The sequence below is a fragment of the Cupressus sempervirens genome, chromosome 10 (genome assembly GCF_028749045.1).
Source record: "Cupressus sempervirens isolate cs-2001-9-10 chromosome 10, ASM2874904v1, whole genome shotgun sequence".
Taxonomy (NCBI): Eukaryota; Viridiplantae; Streptophyta; class Pinopsida; order Cupressales; family Cupressaceae; genus Cupressus; species Cupressus sempervirens.
The window spans coordinates 208,021,543-208,038,643 of record NC_143127.1 but is presented as its reverse complement, the minus strand read 5'-3'; the positions used below and the strand labels follow the sequence as shown (position 1 = coordinate 208,038,643).

General features: G+C 35.7%; 1 long non-coding RNA gene and 1 pseudogene across 3 annotated transcripts in view; both read right to left on the bottom strand.

The window, feature by feature from the left end:
* Window positions 1-16,224, bottom strand: part of LOC149533360 (pentatricopeptide repeat-containing protein At3g26782, mitochondrial-like) — a 73,261-nt pseudogene extending 57,037 nt beyond the window's left edge. The window contains exon 1 of the transcript XR_016356988.1: window positions 14,516-16,224. The product of XR_016356988.1 is annotated as a pentatricopeptide repeat-containing protein At3g26782, mitochondrial-like (transcript). The remainder of the gene's footprint in view (window positions 1-14,515) is intronic.
* On the bottom strand, window positions 8,944-14,066 carry LOC149533361 (uncharacterized). Of its 2 annotated transcripts, none has more exons than XR_016356986.1 (3): window positions 13,544-14,066; window positions 9,460-9,618; window positions 8,944-9,377 (listed from the first exon to the last, which is right to left on the bottom strand). It is a non-coding gene; the product is annotated as an uncharacterized LOC149533361 (long non-coding RNA). The 2 variants fall into 2 exon arrangements; XR_016356987.1 differs by lacking the exon at window positions 13,544-14,066 and adding an exon at window positions 11,812-12,064.
* Window positions 16,225-17,101: the final 877 nt, after the last annotated feature.

Below are 17,101 nucleotides of genomic sequence, written 5' to 3'. Positions count from 1 at the left end.
ATCTACAATGGATCCTCCTTCCTCCATCTTTGGAGAATAAATTTTTTGCAAGATGAACTTATTTGTACCAATGATTTCCCTTGATAAATATCATTAAGCTTCTATAGAGCTAAATTGTAGGTTTTTGGACATCTATAAGCACATTGTCAACTACACCCAGCCTTATTAACCCTTGGCTTTCTTATTTCTTGTATCACATACAAATTTCACTGTAGTTTCATGTTTTATTCCAAAAAAATGCAACCTATAGATCTCTACCCACAAGTATATCCCCCATTTTGAGTTTCCACAACCTAAAATTGTTGCCGTTAAATTTTTCCATCTCTATTCTACTTGATGTTCTTTCCATCTCAAAGCTGCAACAAGATTATGTAATATTTCTTTGCAAAACTCCCTTCTAAAATTAGATCAGCATAAAAATAACTCATCTACCCAAAAACAATAACAAAGTTGGGCATGGGATAGTACCAAATCAAAAGGGAGAAAAGTACAAAATAATGATTCAAAATGCTTAATCTAATAGGGGAGTGAATGAAATGTATTAATGTTCTTATACCTATACCTACACACAAAGAGAAAATGGTATTTGTGTTGTATAGGGCTTTGCATTATTCAAGTGTTTACTATTGTAGACAGGGTAAGCAATGTGGATAATGGAAAGAGAACAATTGATGGTGCATTCTTTCAAAATGCCAAGGGTAACTGCAAGCTATTTCCTCTCATTTCAAATGGGTCAAACATCATTCCATTTGTCTGAAATACTTCTCACCTTTTGTTTTTAAACCTTTCACCTCCAACTTTTCACTTCATACATATATAGTTTCATGAAATCAATTCAATACTCATGAATACAGTTTTTATAAAAGCATTTCAATAAACTACTCATGTTAATAAGACAAATCTTTGACAACTAGTCGAACTATGTATATAAGTAGTGATCTCCATTGCTCTATATAAAATTATACATCAAATTTTATGAAGCCAATTGTTGGCTTGATTTTTCACCTTCTAAAAATTTCTAAAAATCACAGTGAAAAATCCAATTACTTATCAAAATTAGGGGTTATGTGTTTTCAAATTGATGTTTTCCCTAGATTAGAAAAAATTCCTAATTTGCATTATTCTAATGTTGGTTGTCCATTAAGTTCCTAAACCAAATTATGGTTTGCATTTTAAAGAAATGTGTGGGAATTTCTAGAAAAAACTTTTAAAAACCTTCTTTTTATAAGGTCTTTCCCGCTTCCCCTTTTAATTTTTGTCATGTTACTTTACCCTATCCAAAGTCTCAATTCGTAAATATAATCCAAGATTCTATTATAATCTTTTAACTTTACATGGGTTACATTTTTTTCTTAAGTAATAACTAGATCATGATAGCCCTTGATCTTCCTTAAGATGAAGGATCGTCATTATGTTGCTTTGACAAGATAAGGATGATTTAACTATAGTGACATGGCGATGAAGTGACACCTATCCGCAAGACTCAATGGTGGTAAAGTTTTAGAACAAGTTCATCGTCGTCAAATGCATGAAAGATTGATGAACATCGTTATGTCGCTAACAAAAGTTGTTAGAAATTTAACTATAGTGACATAACAACAGGAGAACATGTGTCATGGAGGGCCATTTTCCTTTGCGGTTGGTAGGGTTGTCAGACAAGGTGACATATATCCATTTTTTATTTATTGCTTTGTGAAGTGGGCCAAATTCTTAACATATCTTTGTCCACCATTGATCTTAAGGTGAATCTATGACTGTCGCTTTGTCATTATGTAGAGTTGCAAGGTTATTAATCATGGTGACATAGCGAGGGGTTGACATGTGGAAAGTGGTAGGGTGAGCCCATACAAGGAGTTGCCAAAGGTTTCAATCAAAATAATGCTCCAACTGTCAAATTCATATTTGCAACAGGGATAAACATAAGGAGAATTTATGTTTGGTTTTAGCCGTTTGATCTTTCAAGGATCAGTGGTTGTCTCTTTGTTGCTAGAAAAAGTTGCATGATGAATACTCATGGTGAGATAGTGACGAAGCAACACATATCCCAATGGGTCTGGCATAGTTTATAACATGGTTTTTGTGTCTGCCACTAGATTGAAGATTAATTGAGGCTTGTTGCTATGTCGCTAACCAAAGTTGCAAGATTTTTAAAGATAGCGACATAGCGACAAACTGACACATGGCATGGGTGGCTCACTTTCCAGTAAAGATTGCAGTATTATCCTTGATCATCAAATGCATGAAAGATTGATGGATGTCGCTATGTCGCTAGTGAAAACTACTCGACCTTTAACCATAACGGCATAATGACAGATCGACTCATATCTTATGACATGTAATAGCAACATGGAAGGTGCCAACAAGGTCACAAGAAATCTGTGTCAAGATTCAATTGGCTTGACTACCAAGTTAGAGGATTTGAAGTTGAATCAACATGTGCTTTATTTCCTGATTGTCAGATTTTTGTGAATCGACAACCCTTTTCAAAATTCAAATAGAATGCCACCTTGTTTTCCACAACACATTTATGAGAGTTAAAAGCTTCTCGTGTGAATTGATACAAAGATTGTAACAAAAAAAATTAAAAGTTTTATTCTGCAAAGAGATTGTTGAAAATTTGGAGCGTGGTATCTGTGAAAAATTTGTTAATGTGCCTTGTTGAGTCATGGGCTTACTTGTATCAAAAAATCCATTGCAGTGATCAGAGAAGAAGTGAGAAAGCCAAGTAAGTATTTCTTTTGCTTGCAAATAAGAATTCTGATATCCTCTAATTGTCATTCATAATGCCTCCAAAGAAGGCTTTCTCCAGGAAAAATTGATTATGCTAGTAGAAATATCCATGATGCTTTTCTGGAACAACTGAATGAATCTACCAATGATGCTACACAAATAAAGAAGTTGGTCCCTGTAAACCCTAGGTTAAAAGTCGCAAATGGTTTATATGATAGGGGAAATTGGACCTGAGATGCGATGACATCTAAAACTAGGCTACAGTTGTTCAAGAAATGGTTTTATGAAAGAAAATTATTTGCACCTCATGGTAATGTATGAAATTTTAGGTAAACTGGTAGTCCCTAGAGTTTTTATGGACTCAGACCTCCTCACTGCTATATCCTGAAGCTATGATCCAATAACTCGAATGGTAAGAGGAACCAATGGGGAATGTTTGATAAAGATCACTATTGAAGAAATCCAAGGAGTCTTTGGAATGGATCCCACTACTGGAATATCATGAGGTTATTGACTTTTAGGGTTTGGAGAAGGAATACTTGTCTTGCAAGGATTAGATTAGGTAGGGGACAAAGAAGACATTTGGCCGCAATTGGAAATATGACCTTTGTCACAACCGCGACCAAGGAACCTTTTTAAAAGTATTTTTTCAATTCCAGAGCCATAGATATATATGTGTCTTTGTGTAGGGTTTTTAGTGAAGATGAACAAGAAATTATGCCAATAAAATTCATGTATATGATGGTGCAATTTTCTTCCTTTGGAGTTCATATTATTTTTGATTTCACATATTTTCTAGCTAAGGAAATTCGTGTGGGTTTAATAGGGATTGGAAAAGGAAAAATTTAGAAAACTTTTGGTTTTTACTCTTTGTTGATGCACATGTTTCTATTTGAAGGAGTTCAATCTTTTGAGAAGGAAATGTTATTGATAAGATAGCATGATCGAGAATCTCTGCCAATTCAATTATGGAGCATAGACATGACTTGGGATGCAGAGTAGGCCAATTTTGTAAGATTTGATAGGTATTTTGCATCCAGGTTGAGAAACCTTTTGTTGAAAGATAACCCTAGAATACCCAATGTACTGTTGGATTTCATTAGGTCCATGGATAGCCCTAATAATTTGAAAGTCTCCCATAATTAGGCAGACATTATACCATATCCATTATCTACAGTTTTTAGAGTGTATGGATTCCAGGGAGCTCCACATGTGCCACCCTATCAAGTACCTCTTAAGGTAGGGCTAGCTGAAATTCTATGGCAAATAGGTGGTTTGGAAGAAGCAGAATTAATTGGTAGGTCAAGGGGCTCTATTTTCCCATCTTGCATTGTGGTTCATCAATTCATAATTACAAAAGGTGGTTGGTTATTTCTATATAAAGTGTTAAGCCCATATAAGATGGCAATATCTCATCTTAGATTCAATGGTAGTGAGGGATTTTTTGAAGTTTTTAGAAAAATGGCTAAGACCAGTGCTCGTAAACATGAATTCTATTTCCTAGAGGATATAGTAAGGAATGAATTTTCCCTCTAGGAACAAGAAATCAAGAAAGAAAAATGGAGAGTTTATTCTAGGGTGTTGGAATTCCTTAACTATTTTGAAAAAGACTATAGTCTATTAAAGGATGCCAAGACATCAACTGAAAAAGTAAACAAGTTAATGATAAGCTTTGCAGAGATCATGGATACAATGAATGAAAAGAAGGCCCTTCTTATCAGTGATTATCCTGATAGAGCAAGGGAGGTAATGAAGAAATCAGCTTTTACTCCTACAGTAGGTTCGAGACAATTGATTATCCAAAAGAAAACTATTTATAGCATAATCAGAACTAGGAAGCAAATGATTGCCAAGGGAAAGGACATGGTTGGGTCAACCAACATTGTTTTGACAAGAGGGCTTCAACTAGAAGAAAGGCTTGAAGAGCCAATGCCTAAGAGGTAGAAAATACAAGAGAGGCATGTGTTGCAAGGAGGAGATTACACTCCATCTCAATCTCCCTTGCATATAGGAGAGGAAAAACTTACTGGAGAGAAAATTGAATAGCTCAGATCCCAAGGCGGAGTGTTCATTACTACTGCAAAATTAGAAGAAGGAAATCCCTAAGAAGCTCCTATGCCTAGCCTTGAATTAACTGTTATTGATTTCAAAGGGAGGGAGTTAGATCCTGTAGTGGAGTAGGCTAGCCATGAGTTCTTATCAGATGACACCTTTGTCAAATCAGGAGCTTTTTACCAATTTTCCTGGAGGACAAATATTGAGAACTTTGAAGAAAGATGTAGCAAAAGGAAAGTTGAGTAGTTGAAAAAGGAGGATTCAATTACACAAGATGAGATAAAGGCATAAATGATGCAAGAAGTTAGTAATCTAACTCTTGAAGAAGGAAGAAGAATGATTAGATCATCTAGAGTTCTACTCTTGCCAAATTGGGACATTGAATGGTATTCAATATGGTTACCAAGAAATTGAGTACCGATGAGAAGAAGAAAAAGGCACTCAGTGGTGCTAAATTTAGTGAGGGTCATGCTGCCTTAGTCATTTGGTCTCTAAAAAGAGGATCCAAAGCTAGCTACTCTCAAACTAGTGACTCTAAATTGATGGGAAATTTGATTGTCAAGAGAGTAGAGGATACTCCTAATGAAGAGGCGACATAGTTAAATTTTGAAATAGCTACTCTCACTTTAGCCACTACTAAGAAAGAGAAAAGATATAAACCAGAGTTGTAGGAAAAATATGAACAAGTCCTAGATGCCTATAATAAGGAAGTCCAGAAAAGGATTGAGTTTGAAAATAAAATGATAGGATACAGAGGACAATCTAGCAAACCTAGGATTACATATCCTCCTCGTCCCACAATACCACCTTTCAATACACTTCCAATTATAGAAATCCCAAGTACTCCACATGAACCCCAATTATATACAGCCGAAGAGATTGAAGAAGAAAATACTAAATTATGGGCAATGCATGTGGAATTGGGTATTAAACATCAAAATAGAATAAGAGATAAAATCTTGTATCTAGTAGACATGGCAGAGTGGCCCACTTTTTATTTGAAATTGTCAAAATCAGTGGAAATATGGAATGAATTGACAAATAATTAGGCATCTTTAAGGCCAATTGTAAACAAATGGATCCATAAGGACAATGATGTTACTATTTTATGTTGTTCAATTATTACTCTTTCTTGTGAGCAGATAGAGAAAACATTTGATATGACTAATGGCCTTTCTGATTTTGATAATAGGAGGAATATGATGCAGAGGAGAATTAATAATTGTATTTCAAAATACCTTGGTAAAAATTTTGGCCTCTTTCCTCATGCACTCAAGGGCATAGGTAAATTAAAGGATAAAGAAGAATGAGCTAAAGAATTAAATGAGTTGATGAGCATTAAGCTAAATAAAGTGATAAATGAAAAGGATTTCATATGGTTTGCCAAGATAGCAGAGGAAGTTGTGCAGGTTCAAATATTTTTTGATTCTTTCAAAAGGAATTTTGTTGAGATAGAGAAAATAGGAGAAGAGATCCTGAAAAAACAACAAAAGATATTGAATTTCAATTGGCTAGATGATGCACCTTTTAACAAGTGGATGGTAGAATATGTTCAAGAAGAGCAGTTGTTACGAGAAGAGGTTGAGGAAAAGGATGTGGATGAAGATGAAGTACAAATGATTGATGCATCTAAAGAAAGAAAAGGGGAACAACTAACTATAACAAGCAACATGGCTACTCAAACTGGTGGTCTGACAAAAGAACAACCAATTGTAATTGTGGACATGTCAGTTCAATCTAATGAGTTGGAGGGAGAGCAATGAGTTGTAATCAATTTCAAATATCAAAACCTGATACATTATGTGCAAATCAGATAGTCCCATAGTTGGAAGGGCAACAAATACAAATGGACTAATCATCAAATGAAGCCTCACAACAAGAAGAAGCTACAACAGAAATGGTCCCACCACAAAAAGATCAATGATAAAGACATTATGTTGTAGAGTGCAAATGAACACAAAGTTTTTTGTCTTTTTGTGACAATGATGGTTTTGGTTTTTTGTAAGTTTTAAGGACAACTGTCCTTTTTCCTCTAAGCCTGTAGCTTGTTGCATCTCATACTATATAAATGAGATCCCAAGGCTAGAGAAGGGTCCGAAGTCTGTGTAGTTTTTCAATCTAATGATATTTTGCAATTGGTCCAATTAGCTTGGTGTCAATTTTTGTGATGTATTCATTTTTACAAATCTGAGAATACATTGATTTGAAGGATCTAGTTGTCTATTTTTTTAGTTATTCTGAGTTATACCAATAAATGTATTATTTTCAAGGAAAATTAGTACAAAGGAAAATTTTGCCATATCTATTTTCTCTAAGTTCTATCTCCATTTTTATATATACTCATTATGTTGAGATTGAATGAACAAGGTTCATACAATTTAATGCAACTAGGATAGGTTTTATATCAATTTGTTGTTGCTTTTAATTCAAGGAATTAAGTAAATGTTTCAATGAATTGATAGGATTTCCAGTCATATAAGAAGGATATTCATATGAATGGGTTTAGGGTTAATTGTCGATGGAATTAATTGTAATGCAATTAATTAGGTCCAAATTTTGTTGGGTAGACTCTGTATAGCAATGGATAAGGCACTGATCATCAGTTCAGGTGCATATTGAAGAATTCATATGGTTGCACAAAGCATAAATTTGAATCAAATCAATCTTTACTTTCAGGTATGAGAAGTTTAGTTGTTGGTCAACACTTGTTTGCAATAGTTCTTTGTATGTTATAGTTAGCTGCTTTAGAATTATTTGCAAAATCAAGAAGAATTGTGACCATTGTCTGCTATAAGGGATAGATATGAAAAAAGAATATCAGTGAGTAAAGTGTAAAGCAAGTATCAAATATCCAGTCATTTCATCCCTAAGGTGCACTTGCCTAAGCCCTGTAGAGCTTCAAGTGTAGAGAATTCTTGTGATTCTGTTGAAGTTGGTCCAACTCTGAGGAGATGTTTAGTTAAACACGAGAAGTTGCTAACCCTTAGGTTCTGTATCCTGGTATCAAGTATTTTGTTGCTTGGTAGTTTTAAAACACTAACACCAACAACATGGTCTACATTACCAAATACCGAAAACATAACAAAACAAACTTTCTGAAAATTAGATCTTCTAACTTCAGTATTACTGCAGCTTAACATGGGACACGATATTGTAGTACAAGTCTATTTTTCCATTTGTTCCGTTTAGCATTACCAGTGATCTCCACAAGGACACCCTCCTCATAGTTCATGTCTAGTATTATAGTGGAGAACTTCCACATAATTAACGTTTAACAGACCAATCACTAATCATGTTTTTTATTGGATTGGCTTTTGCTCTTAAGATGTAAGGATTAAGCTGGCACATTCTTTATTGTATTGAATATATTTTGCTGCTCTTGGATTGGGGTTCAATTGGTCTCTGCAGATTATTAGGTTTGTTTTTAGCAGTATGAGGCAAGAGAATGCATGAATACTGAGATTTGGTGGCAGATTGTAAGCAATAAAAATGCAGTTATTAGCCTGGTAGGAATGTCTTCTTTTTGCATTAGGTGTTGCAACGATGCAAGTTTTACAATATTTCTCCTGAGTTGTAGGGTTTCAAAGACAGGGTGTCCTACATGTGAATGGTATATGGGAGCAGATAATGTACATAGCTGTCCTTCTCAATGAGAACTGTGCAGTGCAGCGTGAAGTTTAAACATAAGGATTGAATATAAGACAGTCTCCAAAGCCAAACTAGGCTCCCCGCGTCCAATGTCTTAGCTATTCATTGGTCAAGGGATCACAATTTACTTGTCTTTCTGCTACTGGTTATTTATTTTTCCTTTGCAGATTATTTTACTGTTTGAGGATGAAACCAGTTGAGCACAAGACACGGCAGCTGGTTTACAAGCATCAAGTTCCTCCTTCACCTTACCACCATTCTTCTATGCTACTGCACTTAGTTTCCTTCACCTCACCACAATAATTTCCATTTCTTGATTTATTTATGGTTGTTTATGGACACATTCCTTCAGATCCTGAGGCCAAATCCAGTTTTAGAACCTTATTCACTAGGCTTATAGTCTGCGCAACTTCTGTTTGTAGCTTTATACTAAATACATTGATCAATGTAACAATAAAGTACATTAGATTTCAGGGAGAAGGTCTAATGTAAAAATATACTAGGGTAGAATTCAGCAAAGAGAACATTGCACTTTATTTAAAGCAGCATTGCAAGCAATAATGTTTTGTCATACAGCATTGCAAGTAATAATGTTTTTTCATACATGCACATTCAGAAATTTAGTCATCGTGTCAGATGTCCTGAAACCTGGATATAGGTTCAATGTCAAACTAAACTTGGCATTGCCTTAGCAAACTACTGAAATTCGCTACAGTCTCCCTTAAACACAAGACAGTAACCTTAGCCGCAGTATCAAATTTAAAGTCTCCTAGCAAAGATGTTATTGCCACTGGTTTTAATCTTTATAGAATGTTTAACATTCATAACATACACATACTCTGTCGCACCATAATCATATGTTCTCATAACTCAAGTTGAAACATGAGTGTCATCTTCCTTGGGTTCATCTTTCACGAGTCCAAAATCTGGCAGGCATTATATTCCTGCCTCAAGCAATCACCTTTTATTAACATGAATCAGATACCCAATACTGAACCATGTAATAAATGAAGTTTAGATACTAACCAAATCGAACAAGATATTTGATGTTTCAAAATCTCAATAAACTTCTGGTCTTTCAGCCCCTCTGAAGAAATGCCGGACCATATGCTGCAGCCAAAGCAATTTTTAGCCTGATGGACCATGGGAGAAGCAGGGACCCTTCTGTATGAACAATGGAATTACCTGAAGACAATAAACTAATAAGAACATTTTTTTTCCAATGCATGTTTATAAAGTAGGAACCAGAGTTTAGACAGACAAAGGAAATCTATGCAGCTCTCAATTGGTACAAAATCTAAAACTCCCATTAAAATGTTATTCACAAAGATAATATCCACTGTCAAATTTTATGTTTATCCAATCAAGCCATACATTTCTGTAACTAATGTCCAGAAATCCAAGCTAAGGATCCCAAAGTTTATACCTATTAAATATTAAAAGAGAAGCATAATATCAAAGCAACCTAAAATACTATTGAATCTCACATCACTCAAGTTATGTGCCTCATGCATTCACTCACAAATAATTCATGAAATGACACAACAAATTCTCTAAGGCAAAGAACCAAAACTCAGAATTGGCTATGAATCGGCAAAGTGAAAAAAGTTAAAACTCTTGAAATTTAGAGATTTTAATGATTTAAAACTTATTTCATGCACCCTTTATTCAATATTACTTAAAACACAATAACTTCATCAAATAAAAGCTAACATACATAAACAAAGAAGATAAATGACAAATCCACCACATAAATAAAATGTAAATTGTAATTTGTAGCTGAAGTAAATAGAAAACATAGGATCATATGACATAGATACATAAATTATAATGTTGTCAAATCATAAATGTATGTAAGATAAAGGTCCGTAAAACCGAGGACATCAAATCATAAATGTATGTATTATGAAGATTCATGAAACATATGTCTATCTATAAACAAAATGAAAAAACAAGTCTATTTGCTCTAGCTCAAGTCTATCTCTTACTTTTCCTCACTTTTTGTCATAGTCAACAAAAAGGCATTTGAGGGTTATAAGAAAGAGAAATGTTTAAAAGGGAACATTAAAAAAAGTTGTATTTTTTTTATGTTTTTTAGTCGCCAAATTGGGCTGCCCAATTTTTCGCACTGATTCATGGTGATTCACAGGCAAAAAATCGGTGATCCGATTCACCAGCGTGGGAAAAAATGTCCCAAGCTAAATCAAACCACACGAATCGAATGAATCACCGTGATTTGTGGTTCTCTGCTCTGAGGACTCAGTATTTTGGTAAACAGATATACTGCACACACTAGCAAGCCACAAAATGATAAAAATATACACCAAAATCTAACGCACAAGATTTGATGTTCTAATGGTCAGTTATAGTTATGGTGTGCAGGAATTCCATCTTTTTGCAAGAGTATAGTGGGATCTCACATCTCTGCATTTGAAGCTTTGGTTTGAAAGAGCTTGTATTGGTTGACAGTGTTGGATCTTCTCACTGTGTGTTAAGAGATCATAACATATCTGTGAATTCTCTTTCTTGACATGCAATTGATATATCTTCCTTAACCCAAGAAGATTTAGAAATCAAAAGTTCAATGCTTGAATCTAGATCTTGAAGGCATTTCTTTGACTTTAATTTGAGTTGAGTTGAAGTTAATTCATTGTTTTCTTGACACAGCTGATATCTAAGTGAGCAGGTTTGACATCCAAGATTATCTTTAAACCCTAGATCACATCTGGTTGAATGTTGCATTTGTGGCTGTAGTGCCTGGAAAGCATTGTAATCTTAGAATTGTAACGCAATCCTTTGAAACACTTGGCTAATTCGAGTCTTTTGGGTTTTAGGAGATGCATTGTGCTTGTATTTTGAAGCTTCACAAAGAAGCATAACATTAATTGAAGAACGAAGATCAAAGAAGCATGTTAACTGGAGCAGGTAGACTTTGGGATTGTGAGAAAACCCTAGCTGTAGAATGCTCTTGTTGCTAATTGTTTTGTAAAACTCTACATCATGGTAATGCTAACGCCAGCTATCCTTGTGTTGCTAGGCTCACAGAAGTTCCGAAAAAACCGCAATATCCACGACCTCCTATTGGAAAACAAATCCTAGTTCCCCATGCTGCTGTGAGAGGGTTCTGTGATCGAATGCCGCTTCATGAAATCTCCAAATATGAAAAAACGATTTTGAACAGTATAGATCAACAACCTGAATTGCTACACGAAATTATGCAAGAAGGTAAGTTAACCACCGATACTGCCTGTGATTTGAATTCACCTGATTGTTGCTCAGAAGACTTTTAAGTTGTTGGAAACCATGATCTGCTAGGGTATTCTGTATTTCACTTAGTCTTACAGTGTCAAGTTATGTGTTAGCAATGATGGGTTATACCTTGTGTTGGCAGTGATATATGAGCTTCAATATTGTTTAGGAAGGATTGTTCACTGAATATAGAATTTCTTTGCCACTTGGACTAGTTGCTCTTATTATGGGCGTAATCCTGCAAAAGAATCAAAGAAACAACCACACAATCCACAAGAAATGCTCTATTAACAATCTGATTTGTGATTGGGATGAATACTCCACTAAGTATTTCCCTAAAACAAATGTTGCTCAATCTTAATATAAACTAATTATTGATCTTGCTGTTGAAAAACATTCCCTGTGATACACAATCTATGAATGTAATTGTGCTACAGATAAGAGCACACACAAATAAAAAGAACAACAATTTGACAGAGAAATTCAATTTGGTAGAAACTCCAAAAGTGTGAGTGCTGAACTACTCAAGCTGCTATCTGAAATCTATTACCAAATGCTTAAAGCATACATGGACACTCTTTCCCACAACAGCAATACAAGAGGGGCATAGAACTTCACAAATTACACTCACACTTGCATTATCAAACTAAGGAAACTTTTGCAAGAAAACCCAAAAAATTACTACTATCGTCCCAAAATGACGTATTGGAAATAACCTAAAGTATGCGTGTACCTAAAATAAAGGATTCTAAATTGTTCAGCTTCCCAAAGTGCCACAAATGTCTTTTTCTCATGTATGAGGTGAGTTGAAATGGAATTTTACCAGACATTTTTTATGGTCTCTGCACTGAAAATTTTCAGCTGTTGAACAAATTCAACTGCAATCTAACGTGTTACCCATGCCCTGTTATTCAACTTCAACGCCCTGAGAGTCTCGATCACTTGGTGTACATTTACCTTAGCGTTCCATCCCAATGCTCTGATTTCCACTACTCTGTTTTAGTTAGTTTCTTTCTTAAATGAATCATTTCAAGGGTAAGAAGTACAAATTTTGGTATATAACTAAGCTAGCTGGTTACCTCAACTCTGATGACATATTTATACATCACATATACAAATTACCTAACCAATATCTTGCTTACGATTGTGTGTAGTATTTGGATGTTTTTGAGAATTGTTCTTCAGTGGCTTTCTTGATGTTTCGTACGCATATGATTGGATGGCGCAGATTTTAGAGCTTGTTCACTGTTGGTAAATTGAGTAATCAGATTATCATCAAATTCACATGTTCCTTCTGCATTAATTTCTCATCTGCCATTGCTGTTGATATCATTGTGTCTGGGAGAGCACTATTTTGCATTTCAAATTAATTTCTGCAAATTGAAGACTTCTCAGATATGATGGTGGTATTTAATTTTTGAGCATTCAGACGAAAACCAGGTTGATGAATACAGTCCAGAAGTAGTTGTGCCCACCCATTGGACCTGTCTAACATGTGATAACTGATATTCAAAAATCTTAGAGATGGAGCACGTTGATTAGGAAATGAAACTTCCTCACAATGTTTTCTTTCTGATGGAACATATTTCTCTCTGGTGTGGATTGGAATTGGTTTCATCATGCAAGAGGCAGAAGTGGGTGATTATTAATTTTTAAAGTGAGTGCAAAAGAAATTTACTATCGGATTTGAGTACAAAGATGATCAATTCAGCAAATTTGAGAAACTCTTGAGTTATTGGAACCTGTCATTGGAGAAGAAGCTGGAACCTCTCTTTTCAGAAGGATTCAGTTAAACACTAGCTTCCTTTTGGCCCCTTCAAGGTGCATTTGAAATTTTTTTGTTAGAATGTGTAGTACTCACCCTTTTTTCCTTGACTACAACCAGTTAGGTTAGCAGCTTTGCTTTCTGTAATGGTTGTATCCTGTATGAGATTTAGTGTCATGATAGACAATGGCGATGCACCCTAGATCATCATGACTTCTATCAAATGTCACGATTGCTCTTCCAGGTCTTAGGCAGGAACTTTGCTGCCCTGCAACCCTTGTTTAAAATGATGGAAGTGGTTCACATCTCCTACAATATTTTTTCTTACAAGATTCTTTGAGATAAATCTTGATGCAGTGTGGCAATCAATGTGTACTTGGAGGTTCTTTACAACTCAGAACAATTGTTTTAGGCATGTGTATAATATACCAAATGCGATTGCCAACTTTTCATTGAGGTGACAGATAATTTTCGTTCCTTCTCTTCCACATCATTAAGTAAAAGGCTAGAATCCAACAAGCACCCTTCTGCCTTCATCTCCAAAGTCAACTTCCCCAACATTACATGCATCTAATGTGTCTGGATCTATTGTTTACACAAAAAGCATATATCATTTTAAGACTTACGTCCAACTACATCCAGGGATCTTTTTAATTCCTCTAGCTCTCATCAATCTCCTCACCATTTGAACCTCATTCCACCAGCCCACCTCTGCATAGATATTTGAGAGAAGAACATAAGTAGCATCATTTTTAGGATCCAGATCAAAAAGCAGTGTTGCTGTGAATACTGCTAAGCCTACATTCATATGTGATTTACAGGCACCAAGAAAACATATCCAAACAACCACCATAGGTTTAACAGGCATTTTGATGATAAAATTCAAGGTGTCTTCAAGATAGCCAGCACGCCCAAGAAGGTCAACCATGCATACATAATGATCAACTGCCGGAGCAATGCAATAAGGGTTACACATGTGATTGAAGTATGTACAGCCCTCATCCACTAAACCTGCATGGCTGCATGCACATAAAACACAAGAAAATGTTGCGGAATTTGGATTTATGCCAGCCAATTGCATTTGCTTGAAAGTTTCTAAAGCCTTTTCCACAAATCCATTTTGTGCATATCCTGCAATCATTGCAGTCCATGTAACGACATCTCTTTCAAGCATTCTGTCAAACAGTTCACATGCAATGTCTATACTTCCACATTTGGCATACATGTCCACCAGAGCATTTCCAACAATAATATGTGACAAAAATCCCCCTTCCATTATGCTTTGATGGATCTCTACTCCTTGTTTTAATTCTCCCATTGTCGCACAGGCAGGGAGGATGCTGGCGAAGGTTGTGGAGTTTGGTTTCACGCCTGCCAATTGCATTTCCTTGAAAGTTTTTAAAGCCTTCTCAGCAAATCCATTCTGTGTGTAGCCTGCAATCATTGCAGTCCACATATACACGTCTTTTTGAGGCATTCTGTCAAACAGTTCACTTGCCTTGTCTATGTTTCCACATTTGGCATACATGTCTACCAAGGCAGTTGCAACTACAATATTTGACAAAATCCCTCCACCTTTCATACTTCGATGGATGTCCATGCCCTGTTCCAGATCTCCCATTTTGGCGCATACAGGGAGGATGCTGATAAACGATGTCAAGTCTGGCTTTACACCTGCCAGCTTCATTTGCTCGAAAGTTTCTAAAGCCTTTTCAACAAATCCATTTTGTGCATACCCTGCAATCAAGGCATTCCATGTGACCACATTTCTTTGAGGCATTGTGTCAAACAGTGCAACTGCCTTGTCTAACCTTCCACATTTCGAATACATGTCTACCAGGGCAGTTGCAACTACAACATCTGACAAAGTTCTTCTATCCTTAACGCTTCTATGAATGTACATACCCTGTTCCAAAGCTCCCATTTTGGCGCAGGCTGGAAGTACGCTGGCAAATGTAAATCGATCGGGTTGGACACCTGTTTTTTGCATATGATGAAACAGTGTGACCGACTCGTGAGCATTCCCACATCTTCTGTACGCTGCAATTATCGTATTCCATGAGAAACTGTCTCGTTCTTTCATATGGTCAAACACTTTACGAGCAGCAACCAAATTTCCGCACTTTACATACATGTAAATAAGATTGTTATGAAAAGTTTTGCATGTAACAAATGCACATGAAAGAGTGGACATTATTTAATCGGAAAAGCGCGTTCTTGAGAATTTGGGTTTCCAACAATTGCAGACGGGTAGAATGGTCTTCGGGAGGATTATGTGTAGTAAGCAGAATACGTACCGTCTCCTCCAACAGGTCCTCTCTACATCGTCCTCTGAGACAGAGATGAGAAGTGAATGCCAATCGCATTTTGGTGATTATGAATGAGATTGGAATGTGCAGCGCTGTCGAGTTACCGTCTACCGCAGCGACATTGCTAGCGGTTAGCCTCCAAACACTCTTTCCTGCATGTCTTTAATGAATGCCTTTGTTTTCAAAACAAGTTTCAAGTGAATTAAAAGCCTTCAAGAGTTACCTGTGGAGTGCCAACTTCAACTTAGCAATTGAAAACACCCAGCATAGAGAAAGAAGGATGATGACATCTTCAGTATTTCAAGATTTCAGTCAAACATGATATTGGGCACGATACAACTGAGAATAGCAGGCGAAGATGTTCAAATGCACCAATTAAAAAAAAAGTAAGAAAAAACTCTCGATGCCTTAAAACGTGGCAATGTCCATAGACGGTAGCCTCTACATTGTCTCTTTTTCTTCTTATTATTACTAGCAATGGCACCTTGAGGCACAATGGGTACGTCAAGATATATTGATAATCAATAATTAAAAAATATGTAAAGAAGAAAGGGTAGGTTGAAAAGAATAACATTATTGTTTATGAATAACTATCTGAATCTTTATTTGAGTACCTTTTTTAGCTCTATTTACCTCTCTCTAGTTCTTTCTATGCCTCTATCTCTAGCTACATCTTTGTATCTTTTTCCTACCCATATCTCTCTAGCTCTATCAAATTCTCTCTATCTATTTCTATCACTCTCTATTCATCTCCATCTCTTTATATCTATATCTATTGATGTTATTCCCTCCATCATCTCTCATTCACTCTATCTCTGCTACTTTGTGTTGAAAAAAGATTGTTTTAAGTGTAAAATTTGTAACGGAACAATCATTATTTTGTTAATGATGTCAAACATGCTACCTATTGGTGAGACAATTGCTTTTTAGTCTGAATGTTATCATGTGGTTGATTGATGGAGAGGATTTGCAAAGAGAAGATAACAAGAGAACTTAGAGAAAGGTTGAGTTATTTAGTGTATAAAAGGAGCACTAAAACCAAGTAACACATTGATACTGCAGTATATTGTTTATCTACTTAAAGTCTGTAATGAAAGATTACTCAAGAAAACACTAAAAGAAGTTCAAATAAAGAAAAGTGTCTGCCAAATCTTGTTGAGCAAATAGTGCAAACTGAATAGAAAATAGTAAAAGTCGAGTGAAAATCAATAGGTGTCCAACAAAGAAGACAAATAGTGGAAGCCGAGTGAAAGTTAGTATATGCTGAGTAAAGTTTAGTTGGTGGCGAGCATCAGTAAACTTTAGTGTTGTTGAGTAAACTTTAGTGTTGGCCGAGTGATAGAAC